Source organism: Mirounga angustirostris, unplaced genomic scaffold (assembly GCF_029215605.1).
Source record: "Mirounga angustirostris isolate CCGP_5_RB_7025 unplaced genomic scaffold, mMirAng1.0.hap1 SCAF_8, whole genome shotgun sequence".
Classification (NCBI taxonomy): Eukaryota; Metazoa; Chordata; class Mammalia; order Carnivora; family Phocidae; genus Mirounga; species Mirounga angustirostris.
In genome coordinates, this window is record NW_026991716.1 from 109770846 (window position 1) to 109784797 (window position 13952).

General features: G+C 35.5%; 1 protein-coding gene across 2 annotated transcripts in view; it reads right to left on the bottom strand.

Moving 5' to 3' along the window:
* The window catches only part of ECHDC1 (ethylmalonyl-CoA decarboxylase 1), a 55301-nt gene that overhangs the window by 14657 nt on the left and 26692 nt on the right, over positions 1-13952 (bottom strand). The gene's annotated exons all lie outside the window — the stretch shown is intronic.

The following is a 13952-nucleotide window of genomic DNA, read 5'->3' on the forward strand; positions in this document are numbered from 1 at the left end:
TAACTCTCATCTAATAAACAATACAGCAAAAGAAATGGGATGTCCCTTCCAAGATTAGGTTCTAAGATTGTGGGTTTCTATCATGTCAATTCTCTTTCTCGCAGAACCTTCAATTTGGGGGAAGCAAGCTTCCAGGTTATAAGTAGCCCTGTGGCAAGCCCAGACAAGCCCAAGAAACTGATATTCCCAGCAAATAGTCAGTGAGGGCCTGAGGCATGCCAACAGCCACTGAGTGAGCTTTGAATCAATCTTCCCTCAGTTGAGTCCCAGCTGACATCTTGATTATAGCCTCATGAGAGACCCTGAGCCAGAGGCACCCAGCCAAGTCATATATAGATTCCTGACCCCTAGAAATAATAAATGTTTATGTTTTAAGCTCTAAGTTTTGAGGTGGTTTATTACTCAGCAATAGATAATTAATACAAATATCAAAGTAAAAACCCTAAATATTATCAAACAGATTTCAACACCATATTAAGGAAATCATACACCCTGAGTAAAAGGGGTTTATACTTTAATTAGTGTTAGAAATCAATTACTATAATTAATCATATTAATAGGTCTAAGAAGAACAACCATTTATCTTCATAAATGGTGAAAAGTCCTTAAATGAAATTCAATACCTCAAAACTCTTGAAAAAATAGGAACGGAAGGATAATTCTTCAGCATGAATCTATATACAAATATAAACCTCAATCCTAAAGCTAGCCTCTTACTTAAAGGGCAACACTAGGGGCGCCTGGGTAGCTCAGTTAACCATCTGACTCTTGATTCCAGCTCAGGTCATGATCTCAGGGTCAGGAGATCAAGGCCCCTGTCAGGCTCTGCACTCAGAGGGGAGTCTGCTTGAGACTGTCTCTCTCCTTTTCCCTCTGCCCCATGCCCCCCTCCCATTCGCACACTCTCTTTCTGTAAAATAAATAAATCTTTAAAAAAAAAAAAAAGGTTGCAACATGTGTACTTCACATAAGAAAAGAGACTTTGCAGATGTAATTAAGATTACATACATTAAAATAGGGAGGTTATATGAGTGAGCCCAATTTAACCACATGAGCTCTTAAAAGCTGAGAACTTTCTCTAGCTGGAGTTACAGAGATGCAGCAGAAAGGTAAATGAGAAAAACTCAACCCACCATTGCTGTAGGGGGCCACACGGAAAACATGACAAGGAATGCAGATATTCTCTAGAAGCAAAGACTGGTTCCCAGCTGATAGTCAGCAAGGAAAGCAGGGACCTCAGTCCTACAAGTGCATAGAACTGAAATCTGCCAGTTGTAATCAGGATGAGCCTGGAAGTGGTTTCTCCGCGAGTCTCCAGAGCCCAGTCCAGCCAACATACTGATTTTGGCCTTTTGTGACCAGGTTTAGAGAAACTAGTGAGCCCAGCCAGACTTCAGACCTATACATTTGTGAGATAAACTGATACTGTTTTAAGCTACTAAATTTGTGGCAATTTGTTATGGCTGCAATAGAAAACTAATACTCAAATAAGTGTTTTCTTAATTTATATTTCATTCTAAATATTTTAATTAGTCAAGATAGATTAAAATTAGAAGCAGATTATTTTATCACAGTTCTAGCTTTTTATTTCCTCACATCAATTTTATCACTACAAGGGGAACATAACATTTGAATGACTAGATTCTGAGCACTGAGGAATGCCAATTTTGAATTCATAAGTTAGTGTTTTGCTTTTAAAAATGTTTTTAAAATGTCATTTTCTCTAAGAATGTTTTATATGAAAATTATGACTCCACGGAATGCAATTTAATATAAGGGTCTATATATGCCAAGTAAACCCGAGCGTTTCTGAACTATTCTGAAATATTAATTCATTATGTGTATGATCAACTGGTGCTTACAGGGTTTGGGGACAGCTAGAATGCTGCATGAGCTCATTTTTTGCAATATTCGTATTCAGCATATCTCTCATCTTCTGAAATATTTCCCATGGGTAATGGAAGAGCAGCAGGAAGGAAAATCCTAGTTGAGTGAATTCCAGGCAATTCTCCAAGGTAAGAAAGTTAAACAGGCTAAAAAAGGGCCAACATATATCCCGAAGGAAGAAACTTGTCTTTTTAGTGGAATGCTATAAAAGCTTTTGGTGTTCTTTTGGAACAAGTGGATAAAAAAAAAAAAGAAGAAGAATTAAAGCAATTTGTCATAGAAGATAACCGACAACGTACTGATAAAGTTGGGGGAAAGATCAGCTAGAGTAACTTGTATTGACTTAGCACTTCTTTGTAACTGTGCCTAGCGAGGTAGTTCAGTATGCAGTCCTCTCTATCAGCCTCTAAGTTCTAAGAACTTTTATTTTTGATATGTAGGTTAAAAAGGGCTTAACAGCTGAAAACAGTGCTTTTCAAATTTCTGTTGGGAAGGATCAGTTTCTACCATTTGTTTTTCAACTTGTTGACTGTGAATCAATACTTTTGTAAAATACAGTAAAACTATATTACTGGAAAAATGAAACAAAATCCCAATACATACAACTTTCTTGAATGGCAGTGTCTAGTACATATGGGTGCTAAACATATGCTTAATGAGTAACTCAACTGAATGTAATTTAATATGAGGGCCTATATATACCAAGTAGTTGATCCACAAAAGAACATGTCTTCATTGGCAAGGTGAATGTATCTGGTATATTACTAAATCTATCTGATGAGAGCAAGCACCGTCAGACATCTCATAACCAATAAAGTACATATTTTATGAGACCCTAAGATACATGACACTCCCTTCACTTAGAGAACAACACAGCCAGCAAGGCAAGTTAGCAGTACTAAAAGACTAAGTAGTCTCTGATTATTTTTCCTGTGATTTTGCCTTTTGTCCTAAACCCTAACTACCCAAACACAGATCAGGAATGACTATGAAGAATAATGCAAAAGTTTAATAAATGCTTGCAGATGAATACCAGGCTCTACGTTAAAGATATCCAGAGGATATCTATAAAGTTCAATTTGTACTTACTTTTATGTAGAGGATTTTTAAGTGTAATAAGGCACATTCACATATAGCTTAGAGTATTCTTTAAATATATATTTATACTTGTAATATATTAAAAAGTATATATTTAAATTACATATAAATACCTGTATTTCAGGATAAAGTGAGAAAAGTATTTAATCCTTTCACACAGAGAACATTTTAAATTTAGTCTCACATGGTCCATAAAGCCAATGACCACTTCCTCTTCACAGAATCAAATGTAGTATCCCAATGCAATCTGCACTGAGGACAGCAGAGGGCACTGTCATATGAAATGACCATTTTTCGCTGTATACAAGATTCTTCCCCAATTAAGAAGTACTAATTTTCAAAGAGGCTAGGATCTTTATAAATTGTCTCATACACCAAAATTATTTCAATATATATATTTATGTGAATACAAATATACATTTCAATTGATAAATTGGAACCTGAGTCATAAATTATAAAAAAGAAGAAAAATAATTTAATACTTTGCATGAATAAACTTAGTGAATCTTTCCTCATACTATTTCTATTACTATATGATGCCATTTATATAGAGTTCAAAAAGAGGAAAAATAGAACATACCAGTTATAGGATAATTTCCTTTCTTAGGAAATTAGGAAATAAAAGTAAGAAGTACTTTCATAAGGAAAAAAATTAATTCTCATAAAATTTAGGGTAATAGTTTCCCTTAGATGGAAATAAGGGGGTTGTGACTTAGAAGGGGCTTATAGGAGACTTCAGGGTGCTGACAATGTTCCCATTCTTGACCTATATCATGGCAACATAGGTTCCCATTTTGTAACAAGTCATTAAACTCAACATTTCTGTTTTATACATACAAACCCAAAATAGTTTAAGGCCTTACCAAAATTACCTCAGTAGTCAGAAGAAATATACAAAAAAGGTAATGATAAAATAAATAGTATACATGTAGAAATACCTACTTTGAAAACAGGGGTTCTAAACCAAGGGTCCATGGATGAGATTTCATGCAAAGTTTCCTAAGATAGGGTTCTTAGCTTTCATTACATTCTCAAAAAACTAGAAGAACAATGTGCAATGTGAAAATGTCATCTGGATATTAATATAGGTCCAGCTATCTTACAAGTAAGTAAGTTCCGAATGACACAGAATAATGCATATTTAATATAGAAGAGTTTCTGGTTAAGGAAATCATTATCTTCATTCATGAAGTTAAAAATTCAGATGTGCTTAAATGTATAACAATTTGTGAAGTTATAATATGTGGAAGCAAAATGTATGACAACCATAGCATGAGGACAGGAGAAGGAAATAGGAGTATACTGCAGTGTTCTTGTATTTTATGTAAAGTAGCATAACATTATTTGAAAGTGGGCTGTGATGTTTAAAATGCATCATATTAACTCTAAACCAACCAGTAAAAAAAAAAAAATCTATATATGTGTGCATATGCGTTTATGTACGTTTATAAATGAGAAAATATTTTTCAGTATTTTAGAAATACGTATTTTTCTATATATGCTAGACACTACAATTCCAGAAATTTGTTATGTCTTGGTTTTCTGTTTCATTTTTCTAGGAATATATTTTTACTTTATATATATATATGTTTATACACACACATACGTATTTATATATAGACATATCTCGGGCGCCTGGGTGGCTCAGTTGGTTAAGCGACTGCCTTCGGCTCAGGTCATGATCCTGGAGTCCCGGGATCGAGTCCCACATCGGGCTCCCTGCTCAGCAGGGGGTCTGCTTCTCCCTCTGCCCTCTTCCCGCTCGTGCTCTCTGTCTCTCATTCTCTCTCTCTCAAATAAATAAATAAATAAATAAATAAAAAATCTATATAGACATATCTCATTTTATTGTGCTTTGCTTTATTGCACTTTGCAGATATTGTGATCTTTACAAATTGAAGCTTTATAGCAAACCTGCCATCCAGCAAGCCTATCAGCTCTGTTTTTCCAACAGCTCTGCTGACTTCTTCTCTCTGTGTCGCATTTTGGTAATTCTTGCAATATTTCATACTTTTTCATCATTATTATATTTGTTATGGTAATCTGTCATCAGTGCTTTGTGATGTTACTATTGTAACTGTTTTGAGGTGTCACGAACCATGCCCATGTAAGACCACAAACTTAACTGATAAATGTTGTGTGATCTGGCTGATCCACACACTGGCCATTCTCCATCTCTCTCCCTCTCCTTGGGCCTCCTTATTCTCTGAGAGACAAACTGAAATTAGGCTAATTAATAATCCTGCACTGGTCACTAAGTGTTCAAGTAAAAGGAAGAGTCTCATGTCTCTCACTTTAAATGGTTAAGCTTAGCAAGAAAGGCATGTCAAAAGCTGAGGTAAGATGAAGGCTAGGCTTCTTATACCAGTTAGAAAGCAAAACAGCCTTATTGTTGATATAAAGTTTTAGTGGTCAGGACAGAGATCAAACCAACACAACATTCTCTTAAACCAAAGCCTAATCCAGAGCAAAGGCCTAACTTTCTTCAATTCTAGGGATGGCTGAGAGAGGGGAGGAAATTGCAGAGGAAAAAAGTCTAAAGCTAGCAGCGATTGGTTCATGAGATTTAAGGAAAGAAATCATCTTTATAGCAAAAAAGTGCAAGGTGAAGCATCAAGCACGGATGTAGAAGCTACAGCAAGTTAGAAGATCTAGCTAAGATAATTAATGAAGGTGGCTACACTAAACAGATTTTCAGTATAGATGAAATAGGCTTCTACTGGAAGATGCCACGTAGGACTTTCACAGCTAGAGAGCTTCAAAGCTTCAAAGGACAGGCTGACTCACTCATTAGGGGCTAATGCAGCTGGACTCTAAGTTGAAGCCAATGTTCATTTACCATTTCAAAAATCTTAGAGCCCTTAAGAATTATGCTAAATCTACTAAATGTGCTCTGCCTGTACTCTATAAATGGAGCAACAAAACCTTACTGATGGCACTTCTGTTTACAAGACAGTTTAATGAACATTTTAAACCCACTGTTGAAACCTATTACTCAGGAAAGAAGATTCCTCTCAAAATATTACTGCTCACTGGTAAATGCAGCTGGTCACCCGAGAGCTCTGACAGAGACGTATGGGATTAATGTTGTTTTCATACCTACTAACACAATATCCATCTGCAGCCTATGGATCAAGGTATCATTTTGACTTTCAAGTCTTATTATTTAAGAAATACATAAGTCTAGAGCTGCCATAAATAGTGATTCCTCTGATAGGTCATAACAAAGTAAATTGAAAACCTGGAAAGCATTCACCACTCTAATGCCATAAAGTACATTCATGATTCATGGGAAGAGGTCAAAATGTCAACATTAACAGGGGTTTGGAAGAAGTTGATTTCAACCCTCATGGATGACTTTGGAGAGGTTCAAGACTCCAGTGGAGAAAGTAACTGCAAATGTGGTGGGATTAGCAAGAGAACTAGAATTAGAAGTGGAGCCTAAAGATGTGACTGAATTGCTGCAATCTCACGATCAAACCTGAACACATGAGGAGTTGCTTCTTACGGATGAGCAAAGAAAACGGTTTCTGAGGTGCACCTGGGTGGCTCAGTCGATTAAGCATCTGCCTTTGGCTCAGGTCATGATCTCAGGGTCCTGGGATCGAGCCCCGCGTCAGGCTTCCTGCTCAGAGGGGAGTCAGTCTGCTTCTCCCTCTGCCTCTCCCCTTCAGCCTGTGCTCTCTCTCTCGCTCAAATAAATAAGTAAATAAAATCTTAAAAAAAGAAAGAAAAGAAAATGGTTTCTGAGATGGAATCTACTCCTGGTGAAGAGGCTGTAGAGATAGTTGAAATGACAACAAAGGATTTAGAGTACCACAGGAACTTAGTTGATAAAGCAGCGGCAGGGTTGGAGAGGACGGACTCCGATTTTGAAAGAAGTTCTAGTGTAGGTAATATCCTCTATCAAACAGCCTTGCATGCTAAAGAGAAATCATTCGTGAAAAGAAGAGTCAGGTGATGCGGCAAACTTGATTGGAGTCTTATTTTAAGAAACGGCCACGGCCACCCCAACTTGTAGCAACCACCACTCCAATCATCAAGCAGCTGTTGAGACAAAACCTCCACCAGCAAAAGATGATGATTCACTGAAAGTTCAGGTGTCGGTTAGCATTTTTTAGCAATACAGTATTTTTAAATTAAGGTATGTACATGTATAAGTCATAATGCTATTGCACACTTAATGGACTATAAAATAATGTAAACATAATTTTTATATGCCCCAGGAAACCAAAAAATTCATTTGGCTCACTTTATTGTGCTCTTCGATTTATTGTGGTGGTCTGGAACCAAACACACAGTATCTGAGGTATGCCTGTATGTTAAAAGCAGGAAAAGGTAAATCTGTTGGTGTATAGAATAAATTTCATTTTCGAGGAAAGCCTGGAAAAAGACAGGTTGTCCTGGAAACAGCTGCAGTGGTCCGTGTGTGAAGCTATGTGTGCCCAAATAGCTTTATAGTCATCTCAGACATCTTAAGAATAAAATGTCACAAAATGACATGCGCCTAACATCTAAAATGTGGAATTTCAAGAAACTATAAAGAGCTCCTATCTTCTTTTTGCTCTCAAAGGTCCCCTATTCAGATCATCATAGTTATGAAAACAGGCTTTTTATGCTAGCAAAGAAATACGCAACTTTGAGGAAGGCCTTCTTGAATAATTAGGGTTCCTTTTGATGATTAAGTTAATGCAGTCAATAAATCTCTCTCCTTTCCTCTATTCTCTCCCTCTTTCTTTCTGACACTAATCCTAATATACAAACATATCTAACCCTTCACTGACAGTTCCTGATCAGCAGTATGGACTCTGGAATCAACATCCGGGGGCTCTGGGTAAACTATGGGGGTACAGAAGAGTTGATGAGAGGAGACTCCAAATTCAACTGATGTCACATACCATGTTTGGTTTGCATTTCGTACTTTAGGACACAGTAGTTTTGCTTCTGTTTCTCCAGCAACAATTTTTTTTTACCCAAATAGACTAACATTGAGTAATTAAAAATAAAATTGAGAGAACAGAAGCAGGCTGCCAGATGCCAGCATGATGCTGGGAACAGTCATGGGTTCCTCAGACACGGTCATCTCATCATTTCCTTCTCTGCAGTGGAGGAAGACATTTCCTCACTTCCTGTTTCAAAGGCTACTGTACCCTTGGCTTCCATGCAGATGCCCATGTCGCTTCCTAGCTCTTTAACACTGGCATTATGTAGAATTCGTCGTATACCTGGCAATCTAGAAGTAAACGAGTAACGTTTATGATGGCTAAATGTATCATTCACACCACTTTGAAGAAAAAACCTTAACCATAAGGTTTCATTTAGAGTCGACAAACACAATGAGGAAACCATATTACAATCCTATAGGAGTGAGATAGAATTTGATAAAGGGGGCCTTTGAAATTGGTAAATTAAGAAATGCATAAGCATTGCTTTTTTTCCCTTAATTTAAAATATATTTGAAATAAATAACTCCAAGTACACTTAACAGTAGTCAAATATCTCACAATAAATGTCAAGAGCTTGCCAAAGACCTCTCTCCTTTACCAGTCCCATATTCAGCCTGAATTACTGCTATAGTGTCCTTTGGGACTATGGTAAGTGCAACAAAACTGATCTGGATATTGACTACTGAGTCATATGCATGTGATTTTTCTACAATTTGTGGGAAAAATGATTTTTTTCAAGGAGTAAAGTGATTATTTGAGCTACTGAATACACTCCCAGAATTATTATGGCTAGGATTTAGGATGTCCATTTTACAGGCAAACATTTTCGGGGGAATAGACCAGATCCATATGAAGTAGGTTGATAAATGCAGTTGGCCTTTTGGGTTTAATTTCTTCCTTGGCTTTTGCAATTTAATGTACTTTTAAATTCATACAAAAACCCAGTTTTCACTTTAATGAAATAGTCTTATGTTGGTAGAAGTTATCTATATCCCTTAAATATGAAGATTAGTTATCATGGCATTTTGCTTTAACTAGGCAGCAGATGACTCTATTCAGAAGCAGGTATCAAAAAAGAACTATTTCTAAGGCTTTAAGCCTGTCTCGTGCCTTCTCTTGTCTTCTAGGAAAGCCCACTGATTTGTACTTTTACACTCAATGTATTTTGATAACCTATTAAATGAATCTTGGTTTCTTGATTGGTCAGAAAACATTAAGCTCATGAAGGCTTGATGCTTGATGAAATTAAAGTACAAAAAGGAAGACCAGATTATTTTCTTTTGTGTTGTATTTTAATTAAATCACATTTAAAATTGTTGCACCACACATCGAACTTTGAAAATGTGTAACTAACATTTTATCCTGTAGTTCTAGTAATTCAAATTTCTTTATAGCTCAAGGGAACAATCTTGACAAAGAAAATTAAAATTTCAGTAGAAATTATCGACTAATATCGTATCTCCAAAGATAAAATAATATCCTTCTACATATATTGAGGAAGAGATATATATTAAAAACATGAGACAGATGCTTATTTATATCTTTGGCTATTACCATAAAAGTTACAAAATACATATTGAATAATAAGCTTTTCTGAAAGAAAGGAATGTAAAAGGATGACTTTAGAATACTTTTAGTCATTAAATATAACCTTAAAAAGAAAAATAAAAGCATAAACAAAACAAAACAAATCTCAGCTAAGATCCCTGAGTACTCAAATAGCTAAAGCAGTATCAGAGATATAGGTCTGAGAGCAAATTTGAGGTACAGCCTTTGACTACCTTTTAAAAAGCTTTCCTATGTGCTAAAGCAATAGTTTTGAGTGGCTAGAGATATATTAATTCCATTTTAGCTGCAAAAGCATTTTATATTTATTTGTTTTGATTACAAAATTGTTGCATATCATCTTGGCCCTGGCTCTCTGACACGATGCCCTTTTTTTAATGTACTGGGGTGAGTTTTAATAATCTGTTTAGTTCTCACTTTCACACAGATACCAGAAGAAAAACATTTAAATGATTTTCCAATTTTACCTTCAATTTTATAACACATATAGTACAATATATTGCACCATCTAAATTAAGATATATTTTTTCAAGCATCAAATTCTAATAATCAATAATCAGCCCTTCTTCCTTATTCCTTAAATACCTCAAGAATACATTAACATATATATGTGCATATAGTTATATATTATCAATGTATTTATACATATAAGTACATGTATATATAAATGTATACCTGCATATGCATATAAAGACTGTTGAAATGACAATAAGGATTTAAAATACTATATAAACTTAGTTGATAAAGCAGTAGCTGAGTTTGAGAGGACTGACTCCAATTTTGAAAAAAGTTCTGTGGGTAAAATGCTATCAAACTACAGATGTAGTGAAAAGAAAAGCCATATGCACCCCAATGTTCATAGCAGCAATGTCCACAATAGCCAAACTGTGGAAGGAGCTGAGATGCCCTTCAACAGATGAATGGATAAAGAAGATGTGGTCCATATATACAATGGAATATTACTCAGCCAGAAAGGATGAATACCCACCATTTGCATCGACATGGATGGAACTGGAGGTGATTATGCCGAGTGCAGTAAGTAAAGCAGAGAAAGACAATTATCATATGGTTTCACTCATATGTGGAACATAAGGAACAGCACAGAAGACCATAGGGAAAGGGAGGGAAAACTGAAGAGGGGGAAGTCAGAGAAGAAGACAAATCATGAGAGACTATGGACTCCAGGAAACAAACTAAGGGTCTAAGTGGAGCGGGGGGGTGAGGTAGCCCTGTGATGGGCATTAAGGAGGGCACGTGTTGTGATGAGCACTGGGTGTTATACACAACTAATGAATCATTAAACACTACATCAAAAACTAATGATGTACTACTATATGGTGGCTAACTGAACATAATAAATAAATAAATAAATAAATAAATAAATAAATAAATAAATAAATAAATAAAATGGCACCATTTCCTCAAAAAAAAAAATGCTATCAAACAGCATCACATACTACAGAGAAATTGTTCATGAAAGAAAAAATCCATCAATGAAGTAAGTTTCATTGGTGGCCACAGCCACCCCAACCTTCGGCCAATCACCACCCTATTCATTCATCTACTATCAACACTGAGGCAAAACTTTCCATCAGTATAAAGATTACAACTCACTTAAAGCTCAGATGATGGTTAGCATTTTTTAGCAATGAAGTATTTTTTAATTAAGTATTTTTTAATTAAGCATTATGTTTTTTTCAAACATAATGCTACTGCACACAGTAGACTACAAAATAATGTAAACATAACTTTTACATGTACTGGGAAACCAAAAATTCATTTGACTAGCTTTACTGCAATATTTGTTTTGCTGTGATAGCTTGAACCAAACCTGCAGTATCTCTGAGGTATACCTCTATACAGTAATATATATAATAAATATATAAAAAATATATGTTAATATGCATAGAAAATTTACACTACAATTAAAACATTTGTTTATATATAGTATAAATGTATTACTAGAAAAATATATATTTTATATATAACACAAAGAGGTATAGTCAATATTAGAGGTAAAATGGGATCATAAAAAATAATCTAGAATGAGGGAAGAAGAGAACGTAAGAAAGAATAAACAACAGATGGGACAAATAGAAAACAGAGACCAAGATGATAGATTTAAACCCTATTATATCAATAATGATGAATATAAATGGTGTGAACACTCCAATTAAAAGGCAGAGATTGTGAGACTTGATTAAAAAAGCACACCCAAATATATATTGTCTACTAACTAGCATTACCTTTAAAAAATACAGCATAGGTTAAAATGAAAGGACAGAGAAAGATATACCACAGAAATATTAATCATAAGAAAGCTGGATGACTATATAAACAAATTAGATCCTGGACTAGAAAAAAAGACATTAGTATAACAACTGAAAAAATCTGAATGAGGTCTTTAGATTAGTTAAAAGTTTTGTAACAATATTAATTTCTTGATTTGATAACTGTACTGTGGTTATGTATGATATTAACATTTGGGGAAACTGAGTGAAAGGTATATAGGAATTATCTGTGTAAAAGTTTTTCATAACTCCGTAATTAATACAAATGGAGAAGCTAAAAATGTTTTTTAAAAAAATCTCTGCTCGGGGTGCCTGCGTGGCTCAGTTGTTAAGCGTCTGCCTTCAGTTCAGGTCATGATCCCAGGGTCCTGGGATCAAGCCCCGCATCAGGCTCCCTGCTCAGCAGGAAGCCTGCTTCTCCCTCTCCCACTTCCCCTGCTTGTGTTCCCTCTCTTGCTGTGTCTCTCTCCGTCAAATAAATAAATAAAATCTTAAAAAAAATAAAAAATAAAAAGTCTCTGCTCTTCAGGGGCGTCTGGGTGGCTCAATGGTTAAGCATCTGCCTTCGGCTCAGGTCATGATCCCAGGGTCCTGGGATCGAGCCCCACATGCCCCACACTGGGCTCCTGGCTCAGCGGGGAGCCTGCTTCTCCCTCTCCCGCTACCTCCCCCCCTGCTCATGCTCTCTCTATCTCTGTGTCTCAAATGAATAAATAAAATCTTTAAAAAAAAAATCTCTGCTCTTCAAAAGACACAAAATAAAAAGGCTGAGAGAACATTCACAATACTTATATTTACAAAAAAATGCTACATAATTGACTTATGTAAAAGAACTTTTATCCATAATATATAATAATATATAATATGCATAGAAAGGCACACTACTAAGCAACAAAATGAACAAACCACTGATATATGGAATAACACATATGAATCTTGAAAACAAACTGTAGTATATCCACACAATAAAAAAATTCAACATTAAAAAGGAATGACGTAGTGATACATGGTACATCATTGATGAATCTCAAAATAATTACACTGAATGAAAGAAGCCAGACACACACACACAAATATATACTGAATGAATCTATTTATATAAAATGCTAAAAATAAACCAAAAAAACAAATCTAACTTAGAGTGAAAAAGTGATTGGTGTCTGCCTTGGACTAAGGTGGGAATTGACTGGGCAACAGTATGTGCAAACATGTGGAGTTGATAAAAATGTTCTATATCTTGATTGTGGAAGTGGTTACACGGTGTAGAATGTAAATTATACTACAATAAAAGTGATTTAAGACTTGTTAAAATGAAGGCTAGAAGAGAGAAGCCTTTGATTAAATAATACACACCTTTAAGCATTCTTAATTATAGGTTTCTCTTTTTCTTTTTGATAGATATCTTTTATATCACCATGACTATGTTCATAGCATTTTAGTACAGTGGGTAGATTACAAGATTTAGCTTATATACTTTGATAATCTGAACTTTGAAAAACATGAAAGTTTGTGATTCAAAGAAACATAGCTGAAAGAGAATGAAAAAGCTGAATTAATTATCAAATATTTCTCCTCTAGTCTACTGCCCTACATGCCAGAGAGGAATGGCTTTCTCTTTAGTGTCTGAAAAGGAGAATCAAAATTTTAAACACTGAAAGTCTCCTCTTAGTGTATGCTCCAACATTCTCCTTCCAGGATCAAGTGTATAATGAATAGGAAAAAAGGAGTGAGGCCAGGATTAGCCTTAAGGTTGAAAATCATCCCCAGTGAAAGGAGAATTAATAAGTTTAAAACTATGCCAGGTCGCCTGGGTGGCTCAATTGGTTAAACATCTAACTCTTGATTTAGCTCAGGTCATGATCTCAGAGTCCTGAGATTGAGTCCCAAGTCAGGCTCCGCCCTGGCGTGGAGCCTGCTTGAGATTCTCTCTCTCCCTCTCCATCTGCCCCTCCTCCCCACTTGTGTGCTCTCTCTCTCTCTAAAAAATAAAAATAAATTTAAAACTCTGCCAAAATATTACCATACTAGCATTTCTGTAAAAGTATAAGAGCAGTAAGGTAATCTTAAGGCTCTAATCAGTATCATGTGTACATCAATGTGTACCTTGGTTAAGTGTTATGCTAAGCATCTACATGTTCATTGAATCACTTAAATCTATAAACAT